The following is an 8125-nucleotide window of genomic DNA, read 5'->3' on the forward strand; positions in this document are numbered from 1 at the left end:
AGCCGAGTTCATCAGGAAAGCCAGCATGACAAGGTCCTCCAGCAGAATAGCCCAAGAGAATCAGCAGCTCCCTGACAGCTTCCCAACAGCTTCTACCAGCTTCTACCAGCTCCCAGCAGCCTCTTATGCTGCCGGCAGCAATCCTCAGGTGGGCCTCCCACTCCCAGCACCATGCTGACTCAGTTCAGCTGGGTGTTACACACTGACCACCAGTTGTCAATCCATCATGGCTTATATGGAAAATGAAAATCTCCATCTAGCTATTCATATTTAATTTTTGTTTAAATAGGAGTTGCAAGATGAAAGCTATTTAAATCCCAGATTGAGCAGTTTAAGCCGCAGAATTACCAACAGGTAGATACTGGTACTATTAGATGTTTTGCTTTTTATTTATGTGGTTAAAAAGTTACATAACCAGTAATTGTCTTGCCATTTAAAAATTTCATCAGCAATAAAATATTTGTCCTTTTATTTGTGTTTACCAAATTTCCCACAAAACATAATAATTTGTATGCAATATTCAAGATAAAACAATCTGCAAATTATAAAAACATACACATAATATTACTGTAGTATTTGAGCTCTGTTTGTCTCTTTTCTGATTCTCAAGAATCCTATTCTTAGCAAGTTAGTTAAAGTCCTGTAGAGGTCGGTTTAAACATACTTATGTGTATGCTCTTTCTCTTATCTCCTGAAGCAAAACATCAGTAATTGTAGAGAAACTAGCAAATATGTAATATTATAAATGATTGCCTACCACTGTTAAAATACCTTTTCAAGGTGCAGTTCTGCTTCATAAAATTAGAATACAGTTTATAAAAAAAAATTACCTACAATTTTGTTTTTTTATTTTACCAAAATAAAATGAGGAAAACACATTAACAAACAAACAGCCATTTACAGAATAGCAAAAGAACAGTACAAACAATACAGAGTTACAAACAAAGTGGTAGGAAATTAACAATGCTTGTTGTATTACGTATTGATATCTTCAGCGTGGTTTCTCTACATACAATTTCTTTAATCTATGGATATTCCAGACCGTATTTTGAAGGACAGATCATCCGAGTAATTGTTGACAAGAAGCTTCTAGTAGTTTAGTTTGGGAAACTGTAATCATCAAAGAATAAATATCCTATGTGAAGGGTGTGTATCTTTGCATATTTTGTAAAATAAACTCTGTTGTATGTGAGGAAATTAACTTTTACTGGTTTTTCTTTAGATTGCATTTAATGTTCTTTTTGAACCTTGGCAGCTTAAAAATATTACATAGTGAAATATGAATTATGCAGTATGAACAGTTAAGATAGTACTTTGCACATAGAGATTGATAAGTACTCGTTAAACCAAGAATTTAAGTGTGTGATGATAAAGACTAGAGTTAGCACTCAATACTTGTAAATCTGTACATATTTTTATTAAAATCCCTTGATTAAAGTTAAGATGCTGGCATGGGGAATAAATATGGTACTTTTAGTTTTGACTCAGTGGATGCTGAGATAAATTTATTTTTTTGTCTTCTTAGAAAGCTTGTTTTGAAATGCATTTATCTCTTTTAACAGGCATCTTTTCCCTCTCATGAAGAATTACTAAAAGTATAAGTAGGAGGTTTTACTCACTGTATGGGAAGTGGTAACTTTTTATGTGCATAACAGTTCAGAGAAGCATTTTGATTACCTCCAAATGGTCGCCTGATTTTTATAGTTATTTGTATATCTTGAACTTCAGGGCAGTGGATCTTACCTGTGCTTTTTCGCTGACTTATATCCTTTTTATGATATTTGGATTTCTTGGAAAAAGTTTTTGAATGAGATGTTTGGATATTTTTAGGTTTTTTTTTTTCCTTTTCAGGCATTCAGATAACACCCAGTTGAATCATATCAAACTATTTTAAGGCATTACTGAATCGCCTTTAATTATCTCAGGTGTCCTAAAGCAGAAAAGACTCTTGCTTCCACTCGGGAGCTCCTGCCCTTCAGTAAGCCTTTGTACCTCCAGCTTGTTCCCTCCATATGTAAAATAGGTGGAACTGGAATGTAACTTTTTTCAATTAACAGCAAGCGGTCTGCTTCTGTACTTCCTGTTTGCTTGCAAACCCTATAAAAACCCTGCTCGCTGAGTATTTGGGAGCGCTCCCAGTCAGGACCGCTGGTGTCAGGAAAGCTGTACACTTGTCTCCAAACCTCGGTGCCTCTCGGTTCTTGGTCTCCGTCTGCTGTAGCACTTGCTGTGAGCTGTAGCATTTGCTATGATAGTCCTACTGAGTCCTCTTATTCTGAACCTTACTGTGGAATTGAATGGTGCAGATTTTGGTAGCTCTTGCATTTAAAGCAGATTTATAATCTTCAAGGTTGCTTTCTTAAGGAGAACTTTTTCCTGAAACTCTTCTCTTATTGGTCTATAGTTTTATCTAAGAGGCTGCACTTAAGGTCATTTCAGATATGTTATAGTATATCTCAACATGTTAAATTTCAACCACATTAAGCATACTCACAGGTGTTAGAAGTCATCTAAATGTTCTTCCATCTTGGTTTGTTGACAAAGTTGATCCTTTATAAGGTTAGAATTATTTACGAGTTTAAGTCTTTAAGTTTGACTGTATGAAACAAGCCTGACACTTATGTTCTATAAAGGGCTTGGCAGTGAAAACTTTAAGCCTGTGGGGAACATAGGTCTCCGTTTCCTTTCACTTTTTCTTTCCACTGCGTTTACATTTAAAAATGTAAAACAAGAGGCTGCACACAGCAGCATACACCTCTAGTTATAGCTAATTGTGTGGCTGAGGCAGGAGAATCACTTGGGTCCACATGAATTTGGGTCTAGCCTGGGTAATATAGCAAGACCTTGGATCAAAAACAAACAAGCAAAACAATAACTGTTAGGTTAAGGGCCACACACAAATATGCTGTGAGCTGGGCAGTCTCTTATTCTTATTTTAATAAAGAGCTATTTATGATTTAACTTTGTAGCCAAAATTTTATATTTAGTTTTATTCTTAAGAAAAAACTATTTGTGATTTAATTTTTTACTAAGCCACTCTCAGTCAAACAGTTGAATCTTTACCATTGTTTCCACACTTCTGGGAAACAACAAACTCACTAAACAGGATGAGGAGGGAACACGAATCGTATGAGGGGTGTGGAAGTGGCAGGGGAGACCTGTCGTCTTAATATGCTGTCTTTGTGGGTGAGCCACTTAAGAGTCATACCTGATTTTATTGCCTTTTGAAAAAAAAAAAAAAAAACAGGCAAAGTACTGGTTCAATATCTGTTATCAGTCCTTAGAGAAATAGCTACTGATGGGACACACTGCTGTAATCTCACCACTCTGGGAGGCTGAGGCAGGAGGTCTGCAAGTTTGAGGCCAGCCTGGGTACCTTAGTGAAAGCCTGTCTCAAAATAAACAATTCAGAGAGGGCTGGGGATATAGCTCAGCGGCATAAGCACCTGCCTGGCAAGTGCCAGGTCCTGAGTTCGATTCCCTATACCAAAAAAAAAAAAAAAAGGCAGAGGGATGAGGTTAGGAGGAGCTCAGTGAGAAGGCCCCGGCTCTACTCTCTGGTATCACCAGTGAATAAGTGAGTGAATAAATAACTACAAACTAAACAATTACTGTACTACCAGATAAAAAAGGAAATAACAACTACAGCATTTCATATACTTATGAATTGTTTATTCAGGGCTGAGATTTCTGTTTAGCACGAACCTCAGCACGTTATGTGTACAAACTTATTTTAGAAATCACTTCTGAAGTTAAGAATTCATAGCATAGGCTTTCTGTGGTAAACAGTGGCTAAGCTGTCATTAAGTTAATGCAGTTTTCAAATCATTACCTACTTGCAGTAGCAGTGATATGTAGTTATCTAGATTATATTACTGGTTAACTATACCTTAGTTATGCTTCTGCTTGTCTAAAATTACTCTTTACTAAAAATATGTGTACAGATTCTGGTTTAGAATTTCAGAAATGGAGAGATAACTGGGCTCCTGAATGAATTAGATTCTTTGAAGAATGCAGTTGACTATCAGAGGAAGAAAAATAAGGTAAGCAAATCTTCACAAGAATGAAACTTTGCTTTTTATTGCTTCAGCTTAGGAAGACAGTTCAGGAACTTCTTTGAATTTAATTTTACTTTAGATTTCTAAGTCTTTGTAAGAAAATATTATTGCTTTCTGTTTGTAGCTTTTGGAGGGTATTACTAGAATAATTTTATTGGAGAATAGATTTTTTTATAGGTGAGACACCAATTTTTACACTTAGGAATATCATTTTAAATGCTGAAGCTAGGATTATACCTATTTTTTTTTTCTAAACTAGCAGTTGACTTTTTGTTATCTGGAAAAATAATTCTTTAAACTCAGAATTTTAAAGTCAAGTTTTTTCCTCTTATTTAGATCAGGCCAGCCTTTTTGTGTACTAAAAGTGATGCCAGTGTTTAAACCTAATTTTCTCAATATTTCAGTTTTTGAAACCTTGTGAAGTTTCACTTTTTTAACTGAGAAGCATGCCTGTGAACTGTGGTGTTCAAGTCCGTTGGAGGCTTTAGGACCAGAGCAAATGTATACTAGAAAGTGGGAAGGAGCCGTTCTTTAAGAGCAAATATAGTACAGTATTTTTACTGAGCAAATAGTGATTATAGGTGAATTTCACAAATTCTCTTACCAAAAGTCAACACCTACAGAGTCTATATTCTACCAAGAGAAGGAATATTTGCACACACAAGTGTGATTGCTAAGATGCGGGCAGGGCCAAAATGTTACTGAAATCTAAGAGAATACTGATAATGAATGGATATGTTTTCTGATATAAGTTAAACTTTTCAAAGTTTATGTTAAATTTTAATGTAACAAGTTGGTATTTTCCTGCACCCCCGAGTTTGTCAAAATTAGCGGTGTGAATTGCCTTTGTGTGTTGTGTAACATCGCTAACAGCACTGCTCAGTACAGAACTCGCGGTGGGCTATGCACTGTCCCGCTAACATTGTGCTGTGTTTGTGGTTGGGGTTCTGAGATAAGGACGGCAAGGCGATGCCAGTTTAATGCAGCAGCAGCAGCCGCGGCAGCAGTACCCGGAGCCCTTGAGACATGGTGAGGGCCGGGACACTGGAGCCCAGCAGAGCACAGCGCCTATCCACTCTAGTTCTGCCTCTTCGTTTGCTGTGTGTGCTTGGCCATATTTCCTAACTTTCCACCATGGTTTTCCTGTCTATAAAATGGGGATACTGTAAATACTTTATAAATTGTTAGAAGGATTAGTGAGAGTTTGTGAAGTGTAATATTTAACACCTAAACATTCAGTAAATAGTGTTTATTGGCTTTTTATTTTTTGTTTTGCTTAGATTTCTACCTCTAAAGGAAGATTGAAATATGGCATATTGTCTCTATAATTCCTGATGAAGTACTGTTAAAATCCAAATCTTTCAGAGCTCAGTTTTCAGTGACCTTCATTTCTCCTCTAAGAGAATGTGTTTTATAGCTTCCCAGCTGCCTCATTTGCCTCGGTCAGTTACCTTGTACAACCAGTGTCAGATTGTTTTGTAACATACGTATTTGACGATGCCAAAAAGATATAGAATATAGTGAGTTAACTCCACGTCATTCCTAGTTCGATTAGGAAAGTGTTAACTGTATTAAAACAAAGTTATAGGGAAAATGGTAGGCTGCTACGGAAAGTCCCATAAGTGATTTGGTCTTTGCTTTAAGATCATGTGAAAAGCTTTTGCAATGTCTGTATATTTGTTCTGTCCTCAATCCTGTAATATTTGGTAACTCAAATCACACTTGTAGTCTTGGTTTATGTGTTTAGTTTTGAATGCTTTCTTCGTCTCATACGCACAGTAGTTGTTTTAGAAGCTGGCACATTTGGTGTGTATACTAAAACTTGGAAAGTGGGCATCTTTATTTTCTCATTCAAGCTCTAAACATTGATTTTTATTTTTTTGCTAATGTACGTATTTTCCCATTGAAATAATCTTGCAGCAACCAGCATTTAAATGTAGCGCAAAATACCAATGAAAGTAAAAAGCAAACATCTTTTGATAATGGATAAACTGAAATCATTCTTTCTAAAAATGATTAGGACCTTCGGGAGAAAAACTGGGAAGCAATGGAAGCATTGGCATCAACTGAAAAAATGCTGCAGGACAAAGTGAACAAGACTTCCAGGGTTGTAACATTAACTTCTAGAAACAGTCCACTGAACGGAGCAAGTCTGCAGCTTGTCTTAAAATCAGTCTAAAGCATTTAATTTTACTGCAATTTAAATATAAAACCTCCTTGTCATCCACATTTATCATCACTCTCATCTTCGCTTTTCTCATCTACACCTTGAGGTTTTAATTTGAGGCCTGCTGAGTTGTTGGGTGACTTCATTGTTGGGGCTTTGATGAGCACTGCGGTGACAGCTGCACAGTTTCAGGAGGCCGATGCTGTGCATGCAGGCCTCACCAGACAAGGTGTGCCTGTCGGGGGTTCTGAGAACTTGGAAACCCCTGAGCCAAAGAAATCAAAACTGTATTGGCAATCACACATAAGTTCCTAGCATGCATCCAGAATACATAGTGGACTCAGGTTTTTGGAGGCACACCAAGAAGACTCAGACAAGGTGTGAAAATGACAAAGTCTTAAAAATGCAAGCAAGAGATCAGTTTTGAATATGTTAATAGGGATGGTTTCCTAGAAGAGGAGGCCTTAACTATAGTACTTACTCCTGAAACATACATCCCTCTTTGTTTTCAAAATGATGAAGGACATTCTTCTTGAGTTTAAGTTTTCTATCAAATGTGAAGATTTCTAATTGTCACGGAGAGGCACCTTTTCAAGATTGAGACAGCTGAACCAGAGTGGAACAGGAGTAGTGAATTTTGCACATGGATTAGCAGGAACCCGTATGATTATGCTCAGCCTTCTAAAAGTTTGTGTGTTTAGGTAATCTTGAATTTTAAATACAAGTCTTGGAGATATTTGAAAGACTTTTCTTAGCAGAATATATTTTTCTACAAAAAATTTTGCATTACATTTTATTTCTTGAAGTAGGTTTATACGTATTCATCTGGCTGTAATTTTCACTAATTCTTGAGTTTGAGATACATGGCAAAATTATGACCAGGAAAACAATAGGCCAGAGAATAGAAAAATTGAGGTGAGACATTGTTTCGTTGTGAATAGTTGCATTTGTACAGACATTTCTGTCAGCAATGAGAATCTGATAAGGTTTCTCTGCCCCTTTTCCCCCTGTTTGTTAAGAGCTACATTTTTGCTTCTATTTTGTTAGTGGGACTGGATGGCTAAGAAGTGCTGATTGTGCCATCCCCACAGAAGTGGCCAGAGGCATATTATGATTGTAAAAGAAAGCTGGAGCTAATGTGCACGATGGCTTCTTGCATAACTAATCATCTATAGAGAGAATTTACTGCCTTCTCTGACTCAACAGAATTTAGATGTCCTTAGAAAACATAGATGTGAAGTGGTGTTTATTCTACCAGTTCCCCTCCACCAGAGACCCCTCTACCCATTTTTCTCTTTTAAACCTGGTAGTTTCTTGTGCAGTTTCCCTCAGTTTAGATTCTGCTGGTGTCTCTGTGGAGCCCATGGGTTGGTATTCAGTAGAGGTCTAATCGGATTCAGTCTCAATATTTTGGAGGTAGGACAATGTGAGCAGTTGTATTCTTCCATCAGTAGGTCATTTATAATGTCTGCTTTGTCTTTCTTGGAGTTTATTAGGCTGGCTATCAAGTCTTTTTGACACAACACTACCCAACTTTGATAACATCTGCACTTTATGGTATAATAAGACCTTGCTGATTTCTTACATTTCCCATCCCAAACATGGAATCTGTTTCTCCAGGGGTTCTGCTCCTCCAGGTGTGGGTGTTAAGTATTGGGAACACCTGTAGTAAGTCTTCAGTTTTCTTCAGGATGTTAAACTGCACGGCGAAATAAAAGAGCAAGAGATAAATAGAATGTAGTGGAGATCTGGGGTGGCCAATTGTTCACAGGGAACAACAGGCCACAAGACAGCCAGAACCGGGGCTGGGGATTTAGCTCAGCGGCAAAGCGCCTGCCTGGCAAGCGCAAGGTCGTGAGTTCAGTTCCTGGTACCGGAGAAAAACCAAAAAAAAAATAAA

The 8125-nt window shown here is 37.3% G+C and overlaps 1 long non-coding RNA gene across 1 annotated transcript in view; it reads left to right on the plus strand.

The window, feature by feature from the left end:
• Nucleotides 1–8125, plus strand: part of LOC106150140 — a 19236-nt gene that overhangs the window by 2682 nt on the left and 8429 nt on the right. Inside the window, exon 2 of the long non-coding RNA XR_001236772.1 lies at nucleotides 3945–4043. This is a non-coding gene — a long non-coding RNA (uncharacterized LOC106150140). The remainder of the gene's footprint in view (nucleotides 1–3944; nucleotides 4044–8125) is intronic.

Source organism: Chinchilla lanigera, unplaced genomic scaffold (genome assembly GCF_000276665.1).
Source record: "Chinchilla lanigera isolate Chin_1 unplaced genomic scaffold, ChiLan1.0 scaffold00065, whole genome shotgun sequence".
Classification (NCBI taxonomy): Eukaryota; Metazoa; Chordata; class Mammalia; order Rodentia; family Chinchillidae; genus Chinchilla; species Chinchilla lanigera.